The sequence below is a fragment of the Dipodomys spectabilis genome, unplaced genomic scaffold, assembly GCF_019054845.1.
Source record: "Dipodomys spectabilis isolate Male_0828 unplaced genomic scaffold, ASM1905484v1 ptg000095l, whole genome shotgun sequence".
Taxonomy (NCBI): domain Eukaryota; kingdom Metazoa; phylum Chordata; class Mammalia; order Rodentia; family Heteromyidae; genus Dipodomys; species Dipodomys spectabilis.
The window spans coordinates 31,434,929-31,448,439 of NW_024870772.1; positions in this window are offsets into that span (position 1 = coordinate 31,434,929).

Consider the following 13,511-nt stretch of genomic DNA (forward strand, 5'->3'; position numbering starts at 1 on the left):
CTAGCCTTGAGCTGAAGAGTGCAGGGACAGTGCCCAAGCCTAGAGTTCAAGCCCCACAACCAACAAAACAAGAAAGAAAGAAAGAAAGAAAGAAAGAGGGGCTGGGAAGGTGGCTCAAGTGGTAGAGCGCTTGCCTTGCATGCTCGAGGCCCTGGGTTCGATTCCTCAGCACCACATAAGCAAAAAGAAAAAAGCCGGAAGTGGCGCTGTGGCTCAAGTAGTAGAGCGCTAGCCTTGAGCTGAAGAGCTGAGGGACAGCGCCCAGGTCCAGAGTTCAGGCCCCACGACTGCCCCCTCCCCCCCAAAAAAGAAAGAAAGAAAGAAAGAGAGAGAGAGAAAGAGAGAAAGAAAGAAAGCCATTTGCTGAGTGCTGGTGGCTCACACCTGTAACACTAGCTACTCAGGAGGCTGAAGCCTGAATATCGAGGTTCAAAACCAGCCCAGGGAGAAAAATCCCCATGAGATGCTTATCTCCAATTAGTCTCCTAAAAACAGGAAGCAGTGTTATGGCTCAAGTGGTACAGAGCTAATCGTGAGCACAAAGAGGCTCAGAGATAGTGTCCAGGTCCTGAGTTCAAGCCCCACAACTGGGAAAAAAAAAAAAGAAGAAGAAATTATTTATGGTGAGCCAAGTTCAAAGAGACAAATGGACTATATTCTCTCTGATATGTAGAAGTTAGAGTTAAAATACACTGGGATATGATAAATTATAGATTCTAGACTCACACAAAGTAGAGACCAAAAGAAGATACTTAGGAGAGAAACACAAAGGCACAATGCCTATATATATGTATAATAAAATATATACATGCTGAAACAAACTCCAAGATATGGAAAGAGACCTCTTTTTTTTCTTTCTTTCTAGTTTTTAGTTTTTGATGATTCTGACTTGTTTACCTTATGTATGGTGTATTCAAGTATATATCTTCAGAGGGGTTGGAGGGAGGGTAAGAACTCAAGAGAAAAGGGGTGGAAAAGTACAGTGGTGGAGCTCACTGGACATTGATGAAAGTGAACTATACAACTTGTGGGAGGAGACAGGAGGGACTGGGAGAAAATGTACCAAACATTCTCTGGAGAGGGAATGAGAAGACACTGTATGAAAGGAAATGTACTCATTACCTGACTCATGTAATTGTAATCTCTCTGAAAGCACCTCTATCAATAAATTTATAAAAAGAACCACTTATGAAAGGATTGCCCTAAATAAATTAAGAATTAAAGACTAAAATAGAGACAGCCTCTATTATTATTATAATAATCATTATTATTATTATTTGTGTGTGTGTGTTGATACTGGGGCTTAAACTCTGGGCCTGGGAACTGTCCCTTAACTTTCTGGCTTAAGGCTGGTGCTTTACCACTTAAGCCATCCCTCTACTTCTATTTTTTTGGGGGGGGGTCCGGTCGTGGGGCCTGAACTCTGGGCCTGGGCGCTGTCCCTCAGCTCTTCACCTTAAGGCTAGCACTCTACCACTTGAGCCACAGCGCCACTTCCAGCTTTTTTCTTTTTTGCTTATGTGGTGCTGAGGAATCAAACCCAGGGCCTCATGCATGCCAGGCAAGCCCTCTACCACTGAGCCACTTTCCCAGCCCTACTTCTATTTTTTGAGATGGTTAATTAAAGATAAGGGTCTCACAGATAAGAGTGTCACAAATGTTCCTTTTTCTATTATGTGGTACTGAAGAATCGAACCCAAGTCTTCATGCATGCTAGGCAAACATTTTACCACTAAGCCACATTCCCAGTCCCCAAAAGATTAGTTTTGGCTGGGCACCAGTGGCTCATGCCTGTAATCCTAGCTACTCAGGAGGCTGAGATCTGAGGATCATGGTTTAAAGCCAGCCTGGGGAAAGTCTGTGAGACTCTTTTTTTTTTTTTTTTTTGTCTATGAGACTCTTATCTCCAATAAACCACCAGAAAACTGGAAGTGGTGCTGTGGCTCAAATGGTAGAGTGCTTGCTTGGGCTGAAGAGCTGAGGAACAGTGTCCAAGCCCAGAGTTCAAGCCCCACTGATAAAAAAAAGTTTAGTTTTGATTGAAGTGCCAAGTTTCAATATTATTTTAATCACAAATGACACAATTCTGTTTGCTACATTTTTAAAATTATTTATGTATCTTTTGTTGGTCATGGGGCTTGAACTCTGGGCTTGGGTGCTATCCTTGTACTCTTCAGCTCAAGGCTAGTGCTCTACCACGTGAACCACAGTGCCTCTTCCAGTTTTCTAGTGGTTAATTGGAGATAAGAGTCTCACAGTCTTTTCTGACCAGATTGGCTTTGTACTGTGATTCTCAGATCTCAGCCTCCTCAGTAGCTAGGATTACAAGCATGAGCTACTGGCACTCGGCTCTCCGTACATTTTTATATTTACCACATCTAGTTCTGGCTCTAGTAACTTTGGGTCATTTCCAGTCATTAAAATTTCCCTTACAGAATGAAGATTTAGGGCTGTGAGTATGGCTCAAATAGTAGTATACCTGAGTAACAACTATGAGGCCCAGAGTTCAAACCCAAGTACAGAAAAAATTACTATGAGGAGATTTTAAAAAATGTCATTTGGCTGTTCAAGTACCATATAATATGCTAATAATATATTATAATTTAGAATATGTATAGTTTTTAATTTTTTTTTATAGTACTGGGGTTTGAACTTCAGGTCTTATATTTGCCAGGCAAGCGCTTGACCACTTTTATGGGTTTTTTTGTTTGTTTGTTTTTTGCCCGTGATGGGGCTTGAACTCTGGGCCTGGGCCCTGTCCCTCAGCTCTTCAGCTCAAGGCTAGCGTTCTACCACTTGAGCCACAGTGCCACTTCCAGTTTTCTGGAGGTTTATTGGAGATAAGAGTCTCAAGAACTTTCTTGCCTTGGCTGGCTTTGAACCATAATCCTCAGATCTAATCTCTTGAGTAGCTAGAATTACAGGCCTGAGCTACCTGCGCAGGGCCACTTTTATGTATTATTATCCAAATAGGGTTTCACATTTTTGTCAGTGCTGGCCTGGATAGTGATCTTCCTATTTATGCTTTCTGTATAGCTGATTTAGCAAGAATGACAGGAATATTTCACTACACCCAGTATTTTATTGGCTGTGATAAGATCTCACAGCTTTTTGTTTTTTTGGCCTTCAATTGTGCACTGTACAAATCTTAGGCTCCTGACTTCTTAGGTTTATATGCATGAGCCACACCTTGACATATCTAGTTTTTTGTTTGTGTTTGTTTTTAACAAGGTGACTACTTGGAAAGTAATATTTATTCAAACTATCAGATTAATGAGTAAATACCCTCATTACTTCATTAGACTTTCCACCCAAAAACAGCAATATTGCTGCTTTTGTAAACTTCTGGGTGGTAAGCTATAGAATCTCACAGATCCTTCCAAGCTTTCCCATTCCCAGTATTAAAATAACATCCTCGGAAATGGTGCTGTGGCTCAAGCGGTAGAGCGCTCACCTTGAGCTGAAGAGCGCAGGGACAGCGCCCAAGCCCAGAGTTCAAGACCCACGACTGACCAAAAAAAAAAAAAATATATATATATATATATATATATATAATAATATCCTCATGGGGCTGGGAAGGTGGCTCAGTGGTAGAGTGTTTGCCTTGCATGCATGAGGCCCTCAGTTCGATTCCTCAGCACCACACAAGCAGAAAAAGCCAAAGTGGAGCTGAGGCTCAAGTGGTAGAGCACTAGTCTACAGATGAAGAGCTGAGGGACAGTGCCCAGGCCCAGAGTTCAGGCCCCACAACAGACCAAAAACTAACAAACAAACATGTTTGGTTGTTTTTGTAAGTTGTGAAAGCCTCTGGAATTTGAAGCATCATTACAGTAGTTATTATCATAGAACAGAGGGTTATAGAGACAATGTGAAAAGCAGTTTTATTAAAGGTGCCTAAAAAGGTAATTAGTAAAAGGTAAAAGAGTGGGGGGTTCCTATTTGAGGCCTCTCTCTGGATAGTCTTGCTACTTTCTTTTACATCTTTCCTTTCACTTTCAAATAAACTTATTTATTTATTTATTTATTTGTTTATTTGGTGCTGTTCCTGAGGCTTGAACTCAGGGCCTAGGTGATGTCCCTGAGCTCTGAGCTTTTGTGCTCAAAGCTAGCACTCTACCTCTACCACTTAAACTATAGCTTCACTTTCAGCTTCTTATATTGATGATTGATTGGAAGTAGAAATTTCATGGACTTTCTTCCCTAGGCTGGCTTTGAACCGCAATCTTAAAATCTGAGTCTCCTGAGTAGCTAGAATTACAAGTCTGAGTCACTGGTGCCTAACTTTGTTTACCTGCCTTTCCTCCTTCCTTCCTGCCTTTCTTCCTTTCCCTCCTCTCCTCTCCCTCCCTCTCTCCCTTCCTTCCTTTTCTCTTTTAAAATAATTTGTTGTTATTATTAGGGTGTTGTACAGAGTAGTTATAATGAGTACAATGATTTTTATTTTTGTCAGTTGTTGTGGGGGCTGAACTCTGGGCCTGGGCTCTGTCCCTCAGCTCTTCAGCTCAAGGCTAGTGCTCTACCTCTTGAGCCACAGCTCCACTTCTGGCTTTTTTTGGCTTATGTGGTGCTAAGGAATCGAACCCAGGGCCTCATGCATGCGAGGCAAGCACTCTACCACTGAGCCAACTTCCCAGCCTGTACATTGTTATTTTGGACAATGAAACCCCTTCCTTTAATTTTCCTCATTTCCCCTTCCCATCCTGTCTTCAGGTTAAATAGGTCATTTTCCATATAGTGTTTACTGAATAACATGATTGCAGTTCTTCACCTTTCCTCCCTCCCTTTCTGTACCCACCCCTTTAACCTGCCCTAAAAGAAAGAAAGAAAGAAAAAAAAACAACCCAAATCTAAAACAAACACCACTACTACCACCTACAAAAAAAAAAAAAAAAGCTCTCATGTTTCTCTTTCCTGGAGTTTATTTCAACAACAAAAAGTATTTTAAATGTTCAGAGAAGTTACTTAAAACACACACACACACACACCAAACCTAAAATAGTAGGAAGTAGAATCCCTACTATACAGGAAGCTCATTTAGTATTAATTAATTTATATTTGCTGGTACTAGGGCTTGAACTCTGGACCTGGGAGTTGTCTTGCTTTGTTTCTCAAAGCTGATGCTCTACCACTTTGGCCATAGCTCTATGTCTGTCTTTTTGATGGTTACTTGGGGATAAGAGTCACATGGATTTCTTTTCCCAGCTTGCTTGGAACTGTGATCCTTAAATCTCAGTCTCCAGAGTAGCTAGTATTACAGATGTGCACCAGTGGCAAACAGCAAGAAAAGTGGTAAAATAATTCTGTAGGGTTGGTAATGTGACTTAGTGGTAAAGTGCTTGCCTAGCATGCATGGAGCCCTGGATTCGCTTCCTCAGTACCATATAAACAGAAAAAATACAGAAGTGGTGCTGAGGCTCAAGTGGTAGAATGCTAGCCTTGAGCACAGAGAGGCTCAAAGACAGTGTTCAGGCCCTGAGTTCAAGCTCCAGAACCCACAAAAAAACACACCAAAATCTGTAAATGAAATTCTGCTTTTCACTTAGTGGCTTAGAGATAATTTCTCTCCATGAGGTTCGCTCATTCTTTATTTAAGCCTCAAAACCCCATAGGGTAGGTATTCTTTTCATTTTAATGAAGAAAGTGAAGTAAGCAAGGGAAAGAGAGTTGCCCAAAGCCACACAGATATCATATAGTGAGCACCAGGTTTTACCCTACTTACTTACTGGAATTCTAATCTCATTGTATTTCTCTCTTTACAGCAAACTTTTAAGCTCAGACAACGTCTGTATATTATATTGAATGGAAGTTACTTGCAGTGTTTTTCTGAAGTATTTCTAAAAGACCTGCCATGCAGGCTGCATGAAAGCATGAATATCAGAGGCAGAGGAAATCCTGCAACAATCTGAAAGAAGGAAAACTGTGTTAGTCAGACTTTTTACATCTGTGTCATTTGGGTTCTCAAATTCAGAGGTTTCCATCTACCATCACTTGACTCTATGCATCTGGACCAATTGTGAGGCAGAGAGTTATGACAGTGGGAGTATGTTCTTTACTTCCTGTCAGACTGGAGGCACAGAGAGGGAATGGGACTAGACACAGCTTCTAAGGACAGGTCTCTACTTACTTCCACCTTCCAATCTCCATCTTGTAAAGTTCCCCGAATCTCCCAAAATAGGGCCAGCAGCTGGGGACCAAGCCCTCAATAGCCCTATGGGGGATATTTCATATTCAAACTCTGTTAGAGAAAGGCTAACTGGAAGCTGAGAGAAGGGAGAGCTGTGAAAATAGTTGAATATTATTGATTATAGTAGGTTGGCTTTGGCAAAAATACTTTAATTCGGCCAAGACAAATGTCACCTATGCTCAATTAAGGGGGTAGGAAGTGAACATCATTATGCATCTCCTGAGCAAAAGTATTTTTTCTGGAGCTTATGGGCTTAGCTGGAGCCAGGACACACGGTTTAACATGGGGTCCTGTCTCCAGCACCCCATACCCACTTCCCCAAAGCGTTTTTCTACCATCTCTAGTACCCCTACATCTACTTCCTCCAAGTGTTTGTCTGCCATAAGTGGTCATTGCTAAGTTATAGGCTATGGACCCTCAAAAATCTTACAGATTTTGGGGCTGGGAAGGTGGCTCAGTGGTAGAGCACTTGCCTTACATGCCTGAGGCCCTTGGTTCGATTCCTCAGCACCACATAAGCAAAAAGAAAAAAAAGCCAGAAGTGGGGCTGTGGCTCAGGTGATAGAGCGCTAGCCTTGAGCTGAAGAGCTGAGGGATAGTGCCCAGGCCCAGAGTTCAGGCCCAACGACCGGACCCCCAAAAAAAAGAAAAAAAAAAAGTTTACAGTGTGGGGCTTGGAAAGTGGCTCAGTGGTAGAGCGCTTGCCTTGCATGCCTGAGGCCCTGGGTTCGATTCCTCAGCACCACATAAGCAAAAAGAAAAAAGCCGGAAGTGGTGCTGTGGCTCAAGTGGTAGAGCGCTAGCCTTGAGCTGAAGAGCTGAGGGATAGCACCAAGGCCCAGAGTTCAAGCCCCATGACTGGACCCAAAAAAAAAAAAAATCTTACAGATTTTGCCAAATAATCCACCAGAAATAGCTGTAACCTTTTAGTCTATCTACTAGCAATTTGTTGCTTCAATTTTGTTTTTTTTTTTTTTTTTAAATTTTATTTTATTGTAAAGCTACTATACAGAGGGTTACAGTTACATGAGTGAGGTAATGAGTACACTTCCTCTTGAACATTGTTACCCCCTCCATTGTTTTCCCCCTACCATCCCCTCCCTCCCTCCCTTCCCCGAGGTTCTTTTTTTTTTAAATTGTGATTAAATGATTACATAATTTCAAAGTCACAAGTTCATTCTAACTTCCCTGGAGCAAATTGTCTACCACAGTCTGTAATATATAACAGTGTTCACATGTTATATACCATGTTTGTGATCAGCAGCATGGGCAATTTTGTTTTGATTGCAAAAAGTTCACAGTAGAAAAAAAGAAATACCTTAAAAATTATTGATATACTTAGAGGAAAGGTAAAGACAGACGGTCCCGGATAGAAAAGTATATATTCCTGAGAAAAGGTTAGAGGAAGATGTTCAGAAAATGAGTAAAAGGGTTTATCCTAGGCCTGTTTTTCTTATATGGATGTATGAAACAAAAGAAGAAAGGCAGAAGAGATGGTGTAGGAGGACTGCTTGAATGTGAGTGTGTGTGTGTGTGTGTGTGTGTGCGCGCGTGCTGTTCCTGGGCTTGAATTTGGGACACAGGGGCTATCCCTTGGCTTTTGTGGTCAAGGTTAACACTCTACCTCTTGTGCCACAGCTCCATTTTAAGCTTTTTTTTTGGTGGTTAATCAGAGAAAGGAGTCTCATGAATTTTCATGCCTGGGCTGGCTTTAAACTATGATCCTTAGAGCTCAGCTTCCTAAGTAGCTAGGATTACAGGTATGTGCCGCTGATGCCCTGGAAAAATGAGAAGGCAGGTGACTAAGACAGTATAGGAACCCTTAACTCCATGAATTATTAGAAAAAGTGTACCCTGGTTTAAAAAGTTGTTAAGTGCTGTGTATTATACATCATATTTCTAGAGTTACATATTAATATAGTAAAGATTCTGAAAAAGGGCTGGAAAGGTGGCTCAGTGGTAGAGTGCTTGCCTTGCATGCATGAGGCCCTGGGTTTGATTCCTCAGCACCACATAAGCAGAAAAGGCCAGAAGTGGTGCTGTGGCTCAAGTGGTAGAGCGCTCACCTTGAGCTGAAGAGCTGAGGGACAGTGCCCAGGCCCAGAGTTCAGGCCCCATGACCAACAACAACAAAAAAGATTCTGAAAAAGTCCTGTGGTAAACATGTTTAATTCAGAATTTCTGACTTTCCTGATGTTAGAACAATTATTTATATACAAATTAGCATTTATCAGAAGCAGAGATGCATTAATGAGAATTTGAGAAAAATGGCCAACAATACCCAGCTTGTTTTCACAAAAGTGATTTATTTGAAAACAAAGAAAAAACAAAGCAAAACAACCCAGGGATTAAACACTATATACCTACTTCTCAGAAGTAAAAAGCTAAAATTAAATCATAATACTCAAGCTTATATTTCTACTATTAAGTTAACATATTCATAAAATGAAGTTGGGAAAGTAGTAAAAACCTAATCTTGGGCTGGGAAGGTGGCTCAGTAGTAGAGCACTAGCTTTGCATGCATGAGGCCCTGGGTTCGATTCCTTAGCACCACATTAGCAAAAAAGAAAAAAGCTGGAAGTAGCGCTGTGGCTCAAGTGGTAGAGCACTAGCCTTGAGCTGAAGAGCTGAGGGACAGTGCCCAGCCAGGCCCAGAGTTCAGGCCCCACGACTGGACCAAAAAAACCCAAAACCTAATCTTGTCATTTTATTTTTACTTTTTTGGTTGTGAGGCTTGAACTCAAAGGCCTAGGCACTGTCCCTGAGTTCATCTGCTCAAGGCAAGACTTTTAGCACTTCAAGCCACAGTGCCAGTGCCACTTCTAGTTTTCTTGTGGTTAATTAGAAAGTCTCATGGACTTTCCTGACTGGACTGGCTTCAAACTGCAATCCTCAGATCTCAGCCTCCTGAATAGTTAGGATTACAGGTATGAGCCACCGGGCTACTCTTGTCATTTTAGCTACCTTACTGAAACTACTTGTTAAAGTTTTGGGGTAATTATTTTATTTCCATAAGTCAGTCATGGGCCTGGGAGCTGTCCTTCAGCTGTCCCTAAGGCTAACCCTCTGCTACTTGAGCCATACATAGCACCACTTCTGGCTTTTTCTGCTTATGTGGTGCTGAGGAATCAAACCCAGGGCCTCATGCATGCAATGCAAGCACTCTACTACTGAGCCACCTTTCCAGTCTAGGCTTTTTTATTAATATCACAAATAGCACACACAAATTCCGTATCATGGTAAATATATACAATGTGTCATAAATACTTCCTTTTGGTTTATGGTATTTTGTTGTTGTTGTTTCTGTTGCTTGTGGGGCTTGAACTCTGGGCCTGGGTGCTATCGTTGAGGTCTTCAGTTTAAGGTGAATGCTCTACTACTTGAGCCACAGAGCCACTTCCGCTTTTCTGGTGGCTTATTGGAGGTAAGAATCTCATGGACTTTCCTACCTGGGCTGGCTTTGAACTGCCATTCTCAGATCTCAGCCTCCTTAGTAGCTAGGATTACAGGTATGAACAACTGGCGCCTGGCTTACTTGTTTGTGTTTATCTTTTTCTTTTTTATCCACAGAGGCTCTAGGGGTTGAACTGAGGGTCATGTGCTTGCTAAGCAGGCTCTACCTCTTGAGACACAATCCCTGCTCTATAACAATCATTTTAATAGCTACATAATATTTGAATCTTGTTGCACTTGACCACTTGAGTCATACCTCCAGCTGTATCTGCACAATTATTCTAAGTGTATAGTCTTATTTGTTTAATTATTTCCATAGGTTTTTTTTTTTGTCGGTTGTGGAGCCTGAACTCTGGGCTTGGGCGCTATCCCTCAGCTCTTCAGCTTAAGGCAAGCACTCTACCCCTTGAGCAACAGTGCCACTTCTGTTTTTCTAGTGATTTGTTGGAGATTAGAGTCTCACGGACTTTCCTGCCCAGACTGGCTTTGAACCATGATCCTCAGATCTCAGCTTCGTGAGTAGCTAGGATTGAAGGAGTGAGCCACTAGCATCTGGCTTAATTATTTGGATAGTTTTGAGAATTTAGGTTGTGTGCTAGGTGTGGTGACATATGACTATAATTTCAGGACTTGGGAGCTGAAGACAGGAGATTGGTAACCTTTTTTTTTTGGGGGGGGGGGGTAAGTCATTGGGCCTGAACTCTGGGTCTGGGCACTGTCCCTCAGCTCTTCAGCTCAAGGATAGCGCTCTACCTCTTGAGCCAAAGCACCACTTCTGGCTTTTTCTGCTTATGTGGCGTAGAGGAATTGAACCCAGGACCTCATGCATGCAAGGCAAGCACTCTACCACTGGGCCACCTTCCCAGTCCCAGACTGTTAACTTTGAGGTCAGCCTGAGCTACATAGTGAGGAAAGTAGAAAACCAACAACGTAAAAAAGAATTTAGTTGCCCCTCCACCCAACTTTTTTTGTTTTCGGCTTTCCTTAAGTAATATTGCAATGAGAGTGCTAGATTAAAGAAGTCATTATAGTTATTTTTCTAGGATTTGCTAGTAGAATAGTAATAGTTCAAACACAATGACTGATAAAAATAGTCAAGTTGTTTTTGGGGAAATGTATAATCAGTGATCTATACACACACACACACACACACACACATACACATACATTTAATTAAAAAACTTAGGGCTGGGAAGGTGGCTCAGTGGTAGAGTGCTTGCCTTGCATGCATGAGGCCCTGGGTTTGATTCCTCAGTACCACATAAGCAGAAAAAGCCAGAAGTGGTGCTGTGGCTCAAGTGGTAGAGCACTAACCTTGAGCTGAAGAGCTGAGGGACAGTGCCTAGGCCCAGAGTTCAGGCCCCACGACTGACCAAAGAAAGAACATTTAAAAATTTAACATTTAGCTATATTAAATTTAAATTTGGGGACTAGGAAGGTGGCTTAGCGGTAGAGTGCTTGCCTAGCATGCATAAGCCCTGGGCTTGATTCCTCAGTACCACATAAACAAAAAAAAGCCAGAAGTGGTGCTGTGGCTCAAGGGGTACAGTGCTAGCCTTGAGCAAAAGAAGCTCAAGGACAGTGCCCAGGTCCTGAGTTCAAGCCCCAGAACTAGCAAAACAGAAATGAAACAAAAACAAATTTAAATTTTGTTACAGTTGTATGTTTCTCAAATTGATGGATATTTACCAATCTTAATCTGTCACTTAATTCATTACCTGCCTTCACTGGTTTTGTAACATTCTGCAGTCTAATAGATATGCTACAAATTTCTTCTTTTTCTTTTCTTTTCTTTTTTTTTTGCGGTCCAGTTGTGAGGCCTGAACTCTGGGCCTGGGCACTGTGCCTCAGCTATTCAGCTAAAGGTGAGTGCTCTACCACTTGAACCACAGTGTCACTTCCAGCCTTTTTTTTTTTCTGCTTATGTGGTGCTGAGGAATCGAACCCAGGGCCTCATGCACGCAAGGCAAGCGCCCCACCACTGAGCCACCTTCCCAGTCCTACACATTTCTTTACCCAGGCAATAGATACACTTTTAAAAATTATTCATTTATTTTGCATGCCAGTCCTAGGGCTTAATTCAGGGCTTGGGCACTGTCCCTGACCTTTTTGCTCAAGTCTAGTACTTTACCACTTGAGCCACAGTTTCACTTCTAGAAGCTTTTTTGGTAGTTTAGTGGAGATGAGAGTCTGACAGACTTTTGTGCCCCAGCTGGCTTTGATCTGTGATCCTCAGATCTCAGCCCCCTGAGTAGCTAGGATTACAGGTATGAGCTACCGGCCGCCCGGCTATGTCTGGGTTTTTTTGGGAGGGTATTTATTTAAATTTATTTATATTTGGTGCTGGTTCTGGGGCTTGAACCCAAGACCTGGACACTGTCCCTGAGCTACTGTGCTAAGGCTAGTGCCCTATAACTTGAGCCATAGCTTTACTCTGGCTTTTTTGTGATTAATTAAAGAGTATCAGTCTTCAGTCCTACCTGGGCTTGCTTTGAGTCCTCAGATCTCAGCCTTGTGAGCAGCTAGGATTTCAGGCATGAGCCCACTAGCACCCAACAAGTTGTTTTTTTTTTTAATTTTTATTACTATACAGCATTGTGACATTTCAAGGATGTTTACAGTATTCCACTGAATCTCATATCCTCTATTACTCCCCTTTCTACTTGTCCAGTAATTGTGTGTGTGTGTGTGTGTGTGTGTGTGTCTGTCTTCAGGGCCTAGGTACTGTTCCTGAGCTTTTTTTTTCTTTTTTTCTGCCAGTCCTGGGGCTTGAACTCAGGGCCTAGGCTCAGTCCCTGAGCCTCTCTGTGCTCAAGGCTAGCAGCGCTCTACCACTTGAGCCACAGGGCCACTTCTGGCCTTTTCTGTTTATGTGGTCCTGAGGAATTGAACCCAGGGCTTCATGCATGCTAGGCAAGCACTCTAACACTAAGTAACATTCCCAGCCCCTTCTCAGCTTTTTTTGTTCAAGGCTAGTATCTACTAACTTCCAGCCACAGCTCTACTTCCAACTTTTTTTGGTAGTTTATTGGGGATAAGTATCATGGACTTTCCTGCTCAAGCTGATTCAGTGAACCTTAGATCTCAGCCTCCTAAGTACCTACGCCTCCTGAGTACCTAGGCCAAGTTATTCTTGAGACTTTATCTTACAGATTTTACACATTAGAACTTGTTTGGTACATACTAGGACTCAGTAGATTTTCAATTAAGGTTTGCATAATGTGCTTAATCTGATATGAATTTACCAAATCTCTGTTGTCTCACTGTCAATGCCCCCTTCTTTGTCAAGGCATCCTAAGATACATCTACTCATTTAACGATGTCAAAACACATAATACAAACAAACAAACAAAAAAAACCCAAAAAGACATAGTGGTTCACACCTGTAATCCTAGCTACTCAGGAGGCTGAGATCTGAGGACCGCAGTTCAAAGCCAGGCCAGGCAGCAAAGTCTATGAAACTTTTATCTCCAATAAAACACCAGAAAACTGGAGGTGGTGTTGTGGCTCAAGTGGTAGAGTGCTAGCCTTGAGCAAAAGAAGCTCAGGGAAAGTGCCCAATCCGAGTTCAAGCCCCAGAACTGGCAAACATAAATCAATCAATAAATAAAATCTTGTAATGGGGTTGGGAAGATGGCTCCATGGTAGAGTTCTTGCCTTGCATGCAAGAGGCTCTGGGTTCGATTCCTCAGCACCACATCAGCAGAAAAAGCCTGAAGTGGTGCTGTGGCTCAAGTTGTTTAGCGTTCGCCTTGAAGTAAATTTAGAGCTGAGGGACAGCACCCAGGCCCAGAGGTCAGGCCCCACCACCAACCAAAAAGCAAGCAAGCAAACAAACAAAAAAAAACTCACCTTGTAATAATTTCTACTTGTT